At 41.8% G+C, this 15,433-nt stretch overlaps 1 long non-coding RNA gene across 4 annotated transcripts in view; it reads left to right on the forward strand.

The window, feature by feature from the left end:
* LOC147370809 (uncharacterized) overlaps window positions 1-15,433 on the forward strand; it is a 232,815-nt gene that overhangs the window by 139,076 nt on the left and 78,306 nt on the right. The window contains exon 1 of one of the 4 annotated variants that reach the window (XR_015165480.1): window positions 8,081-8,293. The exons of the other annotated variants lie outside the window; for them this stretch is intronic. This is a non-coding gene — a long non-coding RNA (uncharacterized LOC147370809). Of the gene's footprint in view, window positions 1-8,080; window positions 8,294-15,433 lie in introns of those variants that run through there. 4 annotated transcript variants of the gene reach the window in all.

The following is a 15,433-nucleotide window of genomic DNA, read 5'->3' on the forward strand; positions in this document are numbered from 1 at the left end:
AGTAAGTGTCTTAATTTCATGGCTGCAATCACCATCTGCAGTGATTTTGGAGCCCAGAAAAATAAAGTCAGCCACTGTTTCCACTGTTTCCCCATCTATTTCCCATGAAGTGATGGGACCAGATGCCATGATCTTAGTTTTCTGAATGTTGAGCTTTAAGCCAACTTTTTCACTCTCTCCTTTCACTTTCATCAACAGGCTCTTTAGTTCTTCTTCACTTTCTGCCATAAGGGTGGTGTCATCCGCATATCTGAGCATATTATATTTCTCCCGGCAATCTTGATTCCAGCTGTGCTTCTTCCAGCCCGGTGTTTCTCATGATGTACTCCGCATAGAAGTTAAATAAGCAGGGTGAAAATATACAGCCTTGACATACTCCTTTTCGTATTTGGAACCAGTCTGTTGTTCCATGTCCAGTTCTAACTGTTGCTTCCTGACCTGTGTATAAGTTTCTCAAGAGACAGGTCAAGTGGTCTGGTACTCCCATCGCTTTCAGAATTTTCCACAGTTTATTGTGATCCACACAGTCAAAGGCTTTGGCATAGTCAATAAAGCAGAAATAGATTACCCTATATATATTTATATGTATTTATTTATAAATAAATAAATTTATTTATTTTATTATATAACAGCAAACTGGTCACTGAAGTGACCAGTCACTGCAAACGGGTCTTGCAGTTAATGAGTCTTTCCAGGGTGCTGTGATTTGAATGGGTTTGCTTTTTATGTTAATGAATAAGTTTTATTTTATATTGTTAGCATATGACACATCATGATGATCTGGGCAATTCCTTTTTTTCCCTCCTAATTATGTATAATTTATGACATAGACTGCCAAAAACCAAAACAACAAAGTACAAATAATAACGATTTTTAAAAAACAAAACTGAAGAGTAGATCTCAAAATTTTGGTTTCAGGACCTCTTGCAACTCTCTCTCTCTTTTTTTGAATGAGTTTGCTTTTATTGATGCCATCCCTTGACCCAAGAGAGTTAGGTTTCAGCTTTCTTCACTTTTTATTTTTCTTCATTTAAGAAAAATTGGATGTCTGGCCAATAATGCCATCAATGGATGATGGAGAGAGAAGAGAAAAGGGGGCTTTGAAAGGTTTGCAAATGAAATGGCATTTTGATTGGGTCTTGAAGAAGTAGTAGATTTTGACTATAGTATTATTTTGGGGGGATCCAAAATCACTGCAGATGGTGATTGCAGCCATGAAATTAAAAGACGCTTACTCCTTGGAAGAAAAGTTATGACCAACCTAGATAGCATATTCAAAAGAAGAGATATTATTTTGCCAACAAAGGTCCGTCTAGTCAAGGCTATGGTTTTTCCAGTGGTCATGTATGGATGTGAGAGTTGGACTGTGAAGAAAGCTGAGCGTCAAAGAATTGATGCTTTTGAACTGTGGTGCTGGAGAAGACTCTTGAGAGTCCCTTGGACTGCAAGGAGATCCAACCAGTCCATCCTAAAGGAGATCAGTCCTGGGTGTTCTTTGAAAAGACATGCTAAAGCTGAAACTCCAGTACTTTGGCCACCTCATGCGAAGAGTTGACTCATTGGAAAAGACTCTGATGCTGGGAGGGATTGGGGGCAGGAGGAGAAGGGGATGACAGAGGATGAGATGGCTGGATGGACATCACCAACTCGATGGACATGAATTTGGGTGAACTCCGGGAGTTGGCGATGGACAGGGAGGCCTGGTGTGCTGCAATTCATGGGGTCACAAAGAGTTGGACACCACTGAGCGACTGAAATGAACTGAACTGAACTGAAGACTGGCTGGAGTATTAGTATGTATGAAAGGCAATTCTAAGTCAAAGATTTTTTTTTAACGCTTTTATTTAATGCTTTTATTACTATAATATCAGGGTGTTTATGGGGAAGTAAACATTTTGAGTCATGAGGTAGATAGAAATTCCACTTGATTGTCATTTGTTTATTTTTTAATTAATTAATTAATTTATTTTAATTGGAGGCTAATTACAATATTGTAGTGGGTTTTGCCATACATTGACATGAATCAGCCATGGTTGTACATGTGTTCCCCATCCTGAACACCCCCTCCCACCTCCCTCCCCACCCCATCCCTCAGGGTCATCCCAGTGCACCAGCCCTGAACACCCTGCCTCATGCATTGAACCTGGACTGGCGATCTGTTTCACATATGATGACATACGTGTTTCAATGCTATTCTCTCAAATCATCCCACCCTCGCATTCTCCCACAGAGTCCAAAAGACTGTTCTATACATCTGTGTCTCTTTTGCTGTCTCGCATATAGGGTCATCATTATCATCTTTCTAAATTCCATATATATGCATTAGTATACTGTATTGGTGTTTTTCTTTCTGACTTACTTCAGTCTGTATAATAGGCTCCAGCTTCATCCACCTCATTAGAACTGATTCAAATGCCTTCTTTTAAATGGCTGAGTTAAGTCAAAGATATTACATGAGCAAATGAGGACCAAAGTGATTTAGGTTAAATGATTTCTTTACGGTAGTCATCAGCTTCACCATCTGCTTTCCATATGCAAAATTTGGACAGCTCTGGCCCACTTTCGTCTCTTCTCCTGAACTTTGGCCTTCTTCCATTTTTTATCTTTCCATACCTTTACTGTCAATTTAATAGGGCTTGGACGTAGGGCAGTAATGAATGCAGTTTTTAATCCAGGGCTTCTCAACCTCAGTACTGTTGATGTTTTGGGCCAGATGGTTCTTGATTGTGGGGAAAGGGCTTCCTTGTGTGTTGAAGAGGTTTAGCAGCATCCTTGGAGGCCAGCAATTCCTACCCGCAGTTGTGATAACCAAAAATGTCTCCAGACATTACTAAATGTCCCTTTTTGGGGACGGGGGGTAGGAGGTGAAGGATTGTCCAATTAACCACTGGTTTAATGCATTGTCTTTATTGGATGTCTGGAAAAATAGATTTATGAGTCAATGATGGTGAGAGGAAAGAATAGCGGTTCTGGAAGTCCTACTAAATGCATTTTGACAGAGTTTTGGAGAATAAGTCAGATTTTGAGATTGGAAAATTGGCTAGTGTTAGAATGCAGGGAAGGAAATTCTAAGTCAAAGAAACTATGTAAACGAGGGGGAGCAAAGTGATTCAGGTTAAATGGTTTTCTGTAATCTCTGGGTTAGGTACGCGTGGTGGGGAAAAGGCTGCAAAAGTAGGAGGGAGTTTACAAAGGCTTCGACTGCAAACATCTGGAACCTGGCCCTTATCACACAGTGATGTTATCACATCTTTGACCAATGACTCTTAACTTTAGAAAATGAGACCTGAGGGCTTGGGATGAGTTAGGTGTTTAGGGCAATAGTTGGGGATATGGAGCCTGCCTGGGGCAGTGGAAATTGGAGCTAGAATCTTTAAGTGTCTTCATTTTCATGATAATTAAAGGGACTGAAGGGGAGCTGGGGGATGAGTTCATTATATATTTGCAGATTAAAAGAAAAACTATGTCTTCATTCAAGGAAAGTACCTTAACCAGTGGGAATTTCAGGGGGTGGATACCCCAAAAACCACACCCATGAAACAGCAGCCTGCTTTATTGGTATATTGTCAGCCCAGGGGCCAATTATAGTAATTGCCTATCACAGATGGCATTGATGCTTGAGGTTAAAAAGGGAACTAATACTTCCTAATGAAGACCGTTTCAATTTGCATTTGAAGGCAAGATGGTCTACAGAAGAGGTGAAATGCTTTCGGAGGGAACATCACCCCGTCACCCTTGACACCTCAGTTCCTAATCTTAGTAAGAGAAACGGAACTACCCTTTTATCTCAGGTCTGCTTGGAACATCAAGCCAATTTGGCTTTCTGACAGCTGCTGCTATTTTTTTTTTTTAAGGTAATTGTAGAAATTGTCTTTGAGTCATTTTGCTTACAAGTTACAAATTCGTTAAAAGCAAAGAGAAAAAAAGAGGGTGAGAATAAATTGCTCGGAGATCTTGGAATTTGGTGGGTAGAGAAGAAATATTTATGGAGGCAGCCACCCTAGAGTTAAACTTGTATGTGAATAATCGGGACATTGGTGGTCCTTCTGGGGGTCAGGGGAGGTGCTGACCCCTCCAACTACCCTTCCCACTTTCAATTTCTCCTTTCTACCTGTCCAAAGGTTTTGAAATTTCGACTTCCCGGGTAGATCAGCTGGTAAAGAATCTACCTGCAATGCAGGAGACCCTAGTTCTATTCTGGGTCAGGAAGTTCCCCTGGAGAAGGGATAAGCTACCCAGTCCAGTATTCTTGGGCTTCCCTGGTGGCTCAGACAGTAAGGAATCTGCCTGTGATGTGGGAGACCTGGGTTTGATCCCTGGGTTGGGAAGATCCCCTGGAGGAGGGCATGGCAACCCACTTCAGTATTCTTGCCTGGAGAATCCCATGGACAGAGAAGCCTGGTGGGCTACAGTCCGTGGGGTCACAAAGAATCAGACATGATTGAGTGACTAAGAACAACACATTCACACTGTCCTCCTCATTAACGAAATTATGGGGAAGTTTTGGTGTAAAGTGAATACTTCCTGATTTGAGTAAAATCAGAAAAAAGTACAAAAAGGATATATGGTTTTGAGAGCAAAGGGAAACTGACTAAATGTGAAATCTTTGGCGGCTATATTAACCTGGGAACTCCACTTGGAACCTCATGTTGCAGGAGGTTCTTGGAGACACAGATGCTGAGATTCTCACATCTCCCAATGAACTGAGGAACCAGGCCTGATTTAAATGTCTCCATGTGACACCTTCACCTCAGACTGTATTTTCAGGCCTGGCTTCCGATTGGAAAGTGTGTCACACATCTGACTATTACAGGGTAAGAAATCTGTTCTATCAATAGAGAAAGTGACAATCAACTTTGAAGATTCCAGTAAACCTTCATAGAAATCTGATAATGTTAGCAATGACTTGCTGCTAGAGAGGATGAAACATCACCTATTGGAAGATATGTGTTCATTTAATTTCATGTTATCTCCTTGGAATTAAACAAGAAGAGAGCAGATACATTTAAACAAATGATTCATCTAAGTCTATTCTCCTTCCATATAAAATATCCAAGGCAATTATATATATGCATATATATAATTTTCTACAAATTGTAGTCATACTCTTCAAAGTTCATCTTTTCTTTCAGCTCAGCAGAAGTTTTAATTGTGGTGCACTATGCTATATCCAGTAGTTATGTATGGATCTGAGAGTTGGACCATAAAGAAGTCTTAGCACCAAAGAATTGATGCTTTTGAACTATGGAAAAGTTTGAACTCTTGGAGAAGATTCTTGAGAGTCCTTTGGACTGCAAAGAGATCAAACTAGTCAATCCTAAAGGAAATCAACCCTGAATATTCATTGGAAGGGCTGATGCTGAAGCTCTAATACCTTGGTTACCTGATGTGAAGAGCTGACTCATTGGAAAAGACCCTGATGCTGGGCGGCTCAACAGTAGTGCCACATTGATGGTACAATGCCCTGCTGGTTGCAGATGGGTGGAGATACAACAATGTACATCTGCAAATTGCCCAATTTGAATTGATTATTGGTATAATAAGGGATTATTATACCCATACTGACATTGTTGACAATTCTATTTGCAATAGCAATTTGCCTATATCAAGAAGAGTATTGTCTTCTGAAAGTAATTAAAAAAGAAGTAAACCTGATACAAATTAGACCTGAAAAGAGCAGAACATATGTTGGTAAACTTTGTCACAATCAACAAATGCTCTTTTTATGTCTTGCAGTTGCTCGGAGAAGGCAATGGCAACCCACTCCAGTACTCTTGCCTGGAAAATCCCATGGACAGAGGAGCCTGGTAGGCTGAAGTCCATGGGGTTGCTAAGTCGGACATGACTGAGCTACTTCACTTTCACTTTTCACTTTCATGCATTGGAGAAGGAGATGGCAACCCACTCCAGTGTTCTTGCCTGGAGAATCCCAGGGACGGCGGAGCCTGGTAGGCAGCCGTCTATGGGGTTGCACAGAGTCGGACATGACTGACGTGACTTAGCAGCAGCAGCAGTTGCTCAGAAGGAGGGCAGTCATCATTTAAATAAATAAAGTGTAGCAGGAAACCCTAACATCTACATAGACTCAATCTATCACTTGCTAATCGTTACTGGACTTCAGCTGGGTCAGATACCATGACTTTGATAGATACATTGAGAGGAATAATATTACTAGATGGTCAATTTCTCCTTTTGTTCTTTCAGGATTCTCTAAATGTTAATCATTAAAGTCAGTAAACTTCTTGAACTATTATCTTTTTCTCATGATATATTGAGGTGCTGATGGGAACTAGATCTTGACTTCTTGAAACCTGGGGAACTGCCATTTGGAATACTGAAGGCACTTGATGCCTGTTTGAGGGAGTCTACAGTCTGTCTTTGGTACAGATTGGTTTGGCTACGTCATGGAACTACGTGTCAGGCCGATACTAACAATACTGACAGCTAACATCTCCACACGTGTGTCAAGCAGCCCTCTAAGTACCTTACATGTGTTAATTCATTGTTCCTCAAATGGGCTGTTTGATGAGATATCCCCAGCTTGCAGATAAGGAGGCTGAGGCACAGGGATGTTAAAAACACTGTCTGCCAATGCATGGTGCCATCCTCACCCTAACTATAGGTATCAGCCATTTCCAGCTACATTTCCCTTTCAGCTCCAATTCCTCCCCGCTTCTTTTTTTTAAAGCTTCACAAATATGGTGTCAGAATCCATCTTGGACACAAATATCAATAAAGAACATCAATTTGAAGCAAATACATAAATAAAAACATTGTCTGTCAATACACGGTAGAGCCAGAGAGCCAGCATTCAAAGCTAGGCTTCTCCATGCCTAAGTCTGCACTCCTAATATGGTGAAGGATATTCCTCTTGAGATAATGATGTCTGGGCAGATAGGATTATGGCCAATCAAAGGCACCAACCAGGACAGGCTTATGGAATATGGACTCCCAAGGATTCCAAGAAATAAGTGGGCAAGAATAGAGCATGGGAAAGAGAATTAGGAACTCCCCATGTTTGAAGGAAGACAGTGATTCAGACTATTATAGAGGCATTAGGGACTGGAAGGGTTGAGGGTATCTATGTATGTTATTATAGTCCACGTTCTAACTATGTGACTTGTTTTTAAGCTGGAAGCTGGAGGCACAGGGGGTGCTCAATGTAGGGAGAAAATGCAACTTATAATTTAATGTGCTCACTGATTCAACAAATACCTGTTGAGAGTCTAGTGTGCTCTCTGTACCGGAGAGTTACACAAAGCAGAGGCCATTGCAGCATTTCTCTGGGGGGACGCAGTCAGGACTGGGGACTCTGGTTTCCTGTGGCCTTCTCAGTGAGTACAGCAGCTCTAGTGTAGCCCACCCTTCCCCCTCTTCTGTGCTGGGACCATGTTCCAGGGAACATCCTCAGGTGTTGACCACCAACACAGAGAGTGGTGGTCCCTGGTAGGACCGGGGAAGGTGGAGGGAACACACAAAGCCGAGGGCACCCACCCAGAGGGTGACTTAGAAAGTACTTACCGTAAAACTGCTCTTTTCCAGGTACAATTCTCAATTCCTTACCTATACTTCTAATGGGCCTAGGGGCAAGGGGGGCTCATCTTTATTTGGCAACAGTACTTGACCTGATAAGGGACTGTGTAAATTTATCTGTTTTGCAATGGAAATTTTAATATATTTGATTATGTGACCTCCACCCAATCCCACCAGGTGTGAAAATGGATGATGTGCACATCAGAGTCCTAGGCTAGATACCTTCTGTGTGCCCACATCCACTCTCTTTCCTTTTCCACTTTCCTTGGTCCCTGGGAGGCAAGTCATGTGGATACTTCAGTGGGTGCCTCTTGCTCTTCAGCTTCTGGTTGGGATCAGCCAATGGGAGGTATCAGATGAGGCCAGAGAGCAGGAGGAGAGGGAGATGGGGTATCTATGCCTCTGGTTGCCTTGCTGCTGGACCCAGAGGTGGCAGTGGCCCAGGACCTCTATGAAAAGCTACGGCTCTGGTCAGACAGCCTCTCCTAGAGCTACAGTCGCAGTGCTCTCTGCATTCCTGTAACCACACCTTCCCCTATCCTTTCAGGCCTATGAATTACTAATGTGCTGGGATACTTAAAATATAAGATACAATTATATGACATCAGGCATCATCTAAAAATTACCTAGGCTGGACAGTGAAATAAGAGGAATTCTAGCTTGGAATGTGGACTGAACCTTTTTGGCTCAGGAGAAGAAGAGAAGGAAGAAGTGGAGAAACAACTAAGTTCAGAGAACGGTCATTCACGGAGCGTCTACTGTGAGTCATGTTCATGTGCATTTATTATCTTGCTTAATTCAACCAACAGCCCCCAGAGATCTGGTATTATTCCTATTAGAGATTAGGGACTTCATTGTGGTTATATTGATAGCAACTCCTGCTAATTGAGCGGCAGGGTCTGAGCTTGACTATGTGTGTCAAGAGGGGATAAAAATGCATCCTTCTGCCCAGGCATCTCCTATGATGCCCATTCTTGGCACTGTTGGACTAGGAGCAAAGGGTACAGGAAAGGGGAGGCTGGCATGTCATGATGACAGATTCCAGAGATCAGAGCCTTTCCTAAGTTGGCAGAGGGTGAGCCAGAAGGAAGGGGGCTGGGTAGGAATTACCCAGGAAAGTAATTACCTCTGGAAAGGGTAAAAAAGTGCACCGAAAGCTGCCCACAAATGTATCTTTGTGAGGTGTCCTCTAGACTCACCCTGTTACTTTCAATCATATTGCAAAAATAAGAGGGAAGGTTGTCAGGTTCTTTTGTTTAATGGAAACCATGAGTGTGAGACTGTTGGCCCTATTGATAACCTAGAAATGCCACACAAACTTTATTGTATAGAAGATTCATACCTAAAGGGTCTTTAATTGACACCATTATTCTTTAGAATCAAGGATCAGAAAGTGGTCGTCTATTTTTAAGAAGCAAACACAAATACTTCTCCCATTAAGAATTCATACTGTTCATCTGATAATAGCACCTAGAGGGATAACTACATGGTAGTTAAAACATGGTTTTATTAATAGAATCAGGCAGAACTGGGTTCAAATTCCAGTTCAACTTTGAAATAATTTGGGATATAGGTTGGCTATTTAAAAGAAATCCAAATATCAGAGGTTTCAGCAAGAGAGAAGTATATTTTTTTCCATTACTTAATAGCTCTGAGGTAGGTGACCCAGGATGGTCTACACCTCTAGGCTCCCAAGAACCAGGCTCGTTTGATCTTATTCCACCATCTATAGGATGATGCCTTCAACTGTAAGGCCCAAGATATCTTACTCTTTTAAAATTTCCAGCAGCAGGAGGGTGGAAGAGGAGAGACCAGGGATGCTCCTTCCCTTTAAAGCCAAGACCAGGAAGTTACGCAACCTGTACCATTTCTCCTCTTAGCCCATAGGCCAGATCTTAGTTTGTGTCTGTACTCAGCTGCAAGGGAGGCTGGGAAATGAAGTCTCTATATTCTAAAAGGTTATGTTTTCAGAAAATCAGAGGTATGATTGCTATGGGACCAGCTGTGTGACATTGGGCTAGTTAATTAACTTCTGTGCCTCAGTTTCTGTATCTGTAAAATGGGAATAATAAAGTCTTACCTCACAGAGTTGATTGGTGATTAAAGAGGAATGTGTTTAAGCACTTAATAAATTGAGTTATGTTTATTAGTGGCTTCCTGAGATTGGAAGCAGTGATGACACAACCCACCGAGCTTGCCAGGATCCTGACCTTTTCTTTTCAGTGAAAGCTCATGTCTGAATCTTCTAAAGACTTTTCTGATTAGAAATTAGTGACTGAAAAATTACCTTCTAACAATGATAAACAAGGGTCTATTCCACATGATTCCTAGGAGAAAAGGAGTTGGCGGTGGCTATGGTTTCTTTGCTCTGTTCACTAGCTCACAGAGAACCATGGACTGGGGTCGGGGGATGGAGGTGAGGGGCAGAGTTTGGCTCCATCTTCTGTTTCCCGGTCATGCCTAGAGCTTACCTTTCATTTCCCCAACCCAGCACCCCAGTTTCAAGCGGAAGTATACCAACTCCCCACACAGTGCTCTCAGCTCCATTCTCCCTGGCCTGGACCCTGGCCAGCCTGCCACAGAGCCAGTCACATTTAGCTGGAAGCTAAGAATGAATTATTATTAGAAAATAATTTTTATAGTTGCCCAGTTTGCCTTTTGCTGGCTGTGTTTCAAGAGGCTGGGTATAATGCAGGTGCTAAATCAGATGAGAGGGAGAAGCTTCTTTCTTCCAGAAGGAGCATGGCCTCTAGAACCTTGTTGGGGAATGCATTTGCACTGTGACATGGCTAATCCACTTTAAAAGACCCTGTGTACACCCGTGGTGGATTCATGTTGATGTATGGCAAAACCAATACAATATTGTAAAGTAATTAGCCTCTAATTAAAATAAATAAATTTAAATTAAAAAAAAATAAATAAAAGACCCTGTTAAATATTCGGAGTTCAGAGAAGCCATCTGAACCTCTCTGAGGGATATTAGTCCATACATGTGACTTACAGGCACGTGTTTTCAGGTAGCCCTGGTTTTGCTGCACATCCTCATTTCAAGGTCTTCAGCCTACTCTGTTCCAAACTCTTTCATAGCCCTTGGGCTCCCTAGAGGTGCCCAAGGTGGTGGTGGGGGCATTGTCAGCCTGCTTTGCAGATGAGCAATCTGACCACTTAGCACAGCTCAACCTCCAAATTCTGTGGTCGTTCTTACTGCATTCTAGGATGTTGTTTCCTTGTCCCATTCCTCCTCATGGAAAGAATTATCTCCTTAACTTCAACACTACATCTGGCAGCAAAGGCTTAGAGCCCAAGGCAGTTGAAAGCATGCATGTATTTTCAGTCCACAGGGGATGAAGTTCTTCTTGGCTGTAAATCATCAAAGAATTCCTCAGCTGCAATGGTTCCATTGTTATCACATAGAGATACTAATGAAAGACGTTATAAGTCAATAGTGTTTCTTATGTTCCTTCCTTTTTCCCTCCCTTTCCCCCTTTCTCCTTCCCTCCCCTGCTTCCTTCCTCCCTCTCTCCCTCTCCTCCTTCCTTCCATTTCTCCATCTTTTCTTTGCTCTTTTTTTCTGGGAGTTGGGGTGGGGGATGTATAGAAATCACTGCAATTGCAATGAACAGCCTAGATTGAGGTTTCAGCAAGCTAAGGTTTACAGATCACTAATCACTAGCTTGTCCTCACTACAGTAAACTTATCTGATGCCCTCTGCACAGTTAAGGGAACCAAAATGAATTCTACTCCACACTCTGGTTATCCACAATGAGGACCAATGCCTTGAGATGCATCACTTATAATAAAAACTTTGGTTTTTCAAATTGATTCAATGACCCTCAATTCCATCTGGATAATAGAAGTTGTAATGTAAAACAAAAGCAACTCTTGTTTCTGCATAGAATAAGGGCCATGTGTGGAACTGAAACCACTCCTTTTCAATGTAGCTTGTTTTCTAACAATTTGGGCAATCTCCGTTTGTGATAGCAAGGAAAACTCTCCCAAGGCAGCAAAGATTCCCTCCGCCCATTCTTTAATATTTTTATGTTGATTCTTTACTACTTAGACCTAAGGAAATAATTTGGCTTAAATATAATAGTTATGCATTACCATAACCCGTTGCTTGGTATGGTTTTAAAGCAACTTTTATTTTTAATATATGTCCTTTGATAACAAAGTAACATGATCCTTCTAGAAATTAGTAATGCTTTTCAACAATCACTCTCCCAAAGGAACTGGCATAACTCTGCAAGTGTAGTTAAGTTTCATGTTAGTATTTGTACATAGATACAGGGAGGATTTTATAGACAGGCAGAAATACTACTCTTAACAACCCAGAAACCAATATGACCCCCACTGGAAAGATTCTTGTTCTCCTGTTAGATTAAAAAGCAAAAGCCTAAAAGAGGGCAATCTATATTTTTAATTGTTTACTTACTCAAGAAAAAGGTCTTATTTCTTCAAAGAAATATAAGACAGAACATACAGATGGTGGGTAACTTGAAAGAATGACAAGACTGCTCTTCTAAACTCATGGAAATTGGTTTCCACTGCTTTCTTTTGTATTTTTAAAAATGTATTTACTTTTTACTTTTGGTTGCACTGGGTCTTTGTTGCTGTGAGGGCTTTTTCTTAGTTGTGGTGCTTGGGGTGTCGGGGGAGTTGCAGGGCACAGGCTTCTTGTTGCGGTGACTTCTCTTGTGGACACAGGCTCTAGATGCGCAGGCTTCAGCAGCACTCCGGCTCTGTGGTTGCAGCTTGTTGGCCCTACGACATGGGCTCAGAAGTTGCGGCACACAGGCTTAGCTGCTCCGAGGCGTGTGGGATCTTCCCAGACCAGGGATCAGACCCTTGTCCTCTGCATTGGCAGGTGGATTCCTATCCACTGTGCCACTAGGGAAGTCTTCTTTTCTGTTTTTTTCTAGACAAAAAGACCACTTTCTATCATGTGATAAAATAACTGATAAGGCATTATTCAAGGAATAGAGAGAAACATTTCATTTTAGTTGACTTTAACATTGAAATGTGTATAGGAAATGTTCATAATTTAAGTGAAAGAAAGCAGAATGCCAGATCAGAAGCTCAGTTTTGTAAAAACTGGGAAAACACACATTAAAAAGATTGAAAGACTATGTACTAAAATGTTAGCATTTGTTTTCTCTGGATATTGAGATTATTTTCAGGGGATATTTACCTTTTTTAGGGGCTTCCCCGGTGGCTAGGTAAAGAATCTGCTTGCAATGCAGGAGCCACAGGAGGTGCAGGTTTGATCCCTGGGTTGGGAAGATCCCCTGGAGGAGGGCACGGCAACCCATTCCAGTGTTCTTGCCTGGAGAATCCCATGGACCAAGGAGCCTGATGTGCTACAGTCCAAAGGGTCGCAAAGAGTAGGACATGACTGAAGCAATTTAGCATGCACGCACGCACACCTTCTTTATTCTTTTGTGCCACTTTTTATTTCTATAGTGATTAAGTTATATCCTTTTAGGGGCTTCCCTGCTGGCTCAGAGAGTGAGGAATCTGCCTGCAATGAGAGGGACCCAGGTTTGATCCCTTGGTCAGGAAAATCCCCTGGAGAAGGACGTGGCTACCCACTGCAGTATTCTTGCATGGGAAATCCCATAGACAGAGGAGCCTGGAGGGCTACAGTTCATAGGGTTGCAGAAAGTTGGACATGACTGAGCAACTAGAGAAAAATATGAGTTTAAGAAAATACAAAATAATGCAAGGCCTCCTTTACCAATAGAAATAAAGCAGGAAAACATCGGAAAAAAAATTCTTTCAGAAAGTGAAACTTTGGGTATTTTTTTTCTTTTTTTATTCCAGGAGTTGACAAACTTTTCTGTAAAGGGTCAGTAGTGGATATTTTATGCTTTGCGGGCCATCAGCCTCTGTTGTAGCAAATTTACCCAGTCATTTTAGTACAAAAGCCAGTGTGGACAATATGTAAATGAATGGGCATAGCTGGATTCCTAAAAAACTTTATTTTTTGACACCAAAATCTGAATTTCATATGATATCATATATTATGAACTATTATTCTTCTTTTGATTTATCCCTTGTATTTAAAAGTATAAAAATCATTCACAACTGTGACTCATATAAAAACACACAGCAGGCCTGATTTAGCTTTCAAGCCACTCTGTGCCAGCCATTGCTCCATTCTATTCTGCCGTGTTTTCCCCCAAAATGTAAATAGAGATGCATTCATTTTTTTCCAGTTTTTTTACTTTAAGATTTTAACGACATCAAAACACATATCCCACAGACATAGAAAACAAACTTATGATTACTAAAGGGGAAGAGGAGAAGGGAGGGATAAATTAAGAGCTGGGGATTAACATATACACATTATTATATACAAAATAGATAACCAACGGGAACCTACTGTATAGCACAGGGAACTATACCCAATATTTTGCAATAACCTACAAGGGAAACGAATCTTGAAAAAATAATATATGTATGTATAAAACTGAATCACTGTGTTGTACTCCCAATACTAACAAGACATTGTAAATCAACTATATAAAAACATGAGGCAGGCACAGTTTAGCTTAAAAAAAACTTAAAAAATAAAAACTAAAAATGATTGCATATACTCAGGTCACTCACAGTACAAAAGTTTATTCCTATGGGTAGAAACTAAGGTGAGTTTTGCTCCAACTGAAATCCTAAGTCTGGGTGGTCAAGTCTTAGAATTCTAAAAAGTGGCTGGTGTGGCTTCACTGTGCTGATGAAAGGGAAGGGGGTCTTTCCCCACAAACGTAGCCATGGCTAAGCCTCAGAAGCCATTCCTCTGAAGGTATCTCGTGACGGTGTCAGTGACACTTCCTGAGGACCTCGGCGTGGAGGACACAACCATTCTCCCATGGTCACCACAAAGGCTGAACCAGGAGTACTTCCCCCACTACAATGAGTCAGAAGTAACCCCACACTGTACCTCACTGGTTCAGAGAGGATGTTGTTTATAGGAGAGGGAGTATGTAAACCAGAGGTCAGTGTGGCTCAACGTCAGTAATTTTGTGGCCCTTCTGAGTGACTGTTGTCATAAGCTGTGGTGACTTGGGGTGGGAGGGAGGGAGTAGAGTCAGACCCCAGTTGTTTATTTTTCTCAAATATTAGTAGACTGTTTCCTGGAGTCTTTTGTTATTAAAAAATACATCCCCCCCCCCCTCTTTTTTCAACTACTTCATTACCTAGTTCAGTAGAGAACAGAATCATCTTAGCAAGGTCAATGTAACTGAAGAGAGAGGGACAGTGGGTGTCTGGGGGGAGGGGCACAATTGTGGGAAATCGTGAATGCCATGAACCCAACAGAGATGGATCAAGGGAGGCAAGGGCGTGTACGTCATATCATCAGTCAATGTATCTATTGCAGAGTACTCATTACTTACCTGCTGCTGCTGCTGCTAAGTCGCTTCAGTCATGTCTGACTCTATGCAACCCCATAGAAGGCAGCCCACCAGGCTCCACCGTCCCTGGGATGCTCCAGGCAAGAACACTGGAGTGGGTTGCCATTTCCTTCTCCAATGCATGAAAGTGAAAAGTGAAAGTGAAGTCGCTCAGTCGTGTCTGACCCTCAGCGACCCCATGGACTGCAGCCTACCAGGCTTCTCCATCCATGGATTTTCCAGGCAAGAGTACTGGAGTGGGGTGCCATTGCCTTCTCTGCATTACTTACCTACTGTGCTCTAGATGTCTATGGCCCTGGTACATTCTGTCTGCTATTCTATACCAAGGACGGTGGTGGAGGTTTAGTCGTTAAGTTGTGTCCAATGACAGACACAATATGCTTCCAGGACTGATGGAAGGTCCATCAGCTCAGAAAAGTACAGGGAACATTTTTTTTTAAATACAACTTTGCAGCTTACCGTAGACTCAAAGGTCTGCTTTCAGAAAGGGG

This window comes from Bos grunniens, chromosome 6 (genome assembly GCF_055505025.1).
Source record: "Bos grunniens cultivar Pamir isolate PY7600 chromosome 6, Bosgru_T2T1.0, whole genome shotgun sequence".
Lineage (NCBI taxonomy): Eukaryota > Metazoa > Chordata > Mammalia > Artiodactyla > Bovidae > Bos > Bos grunniens.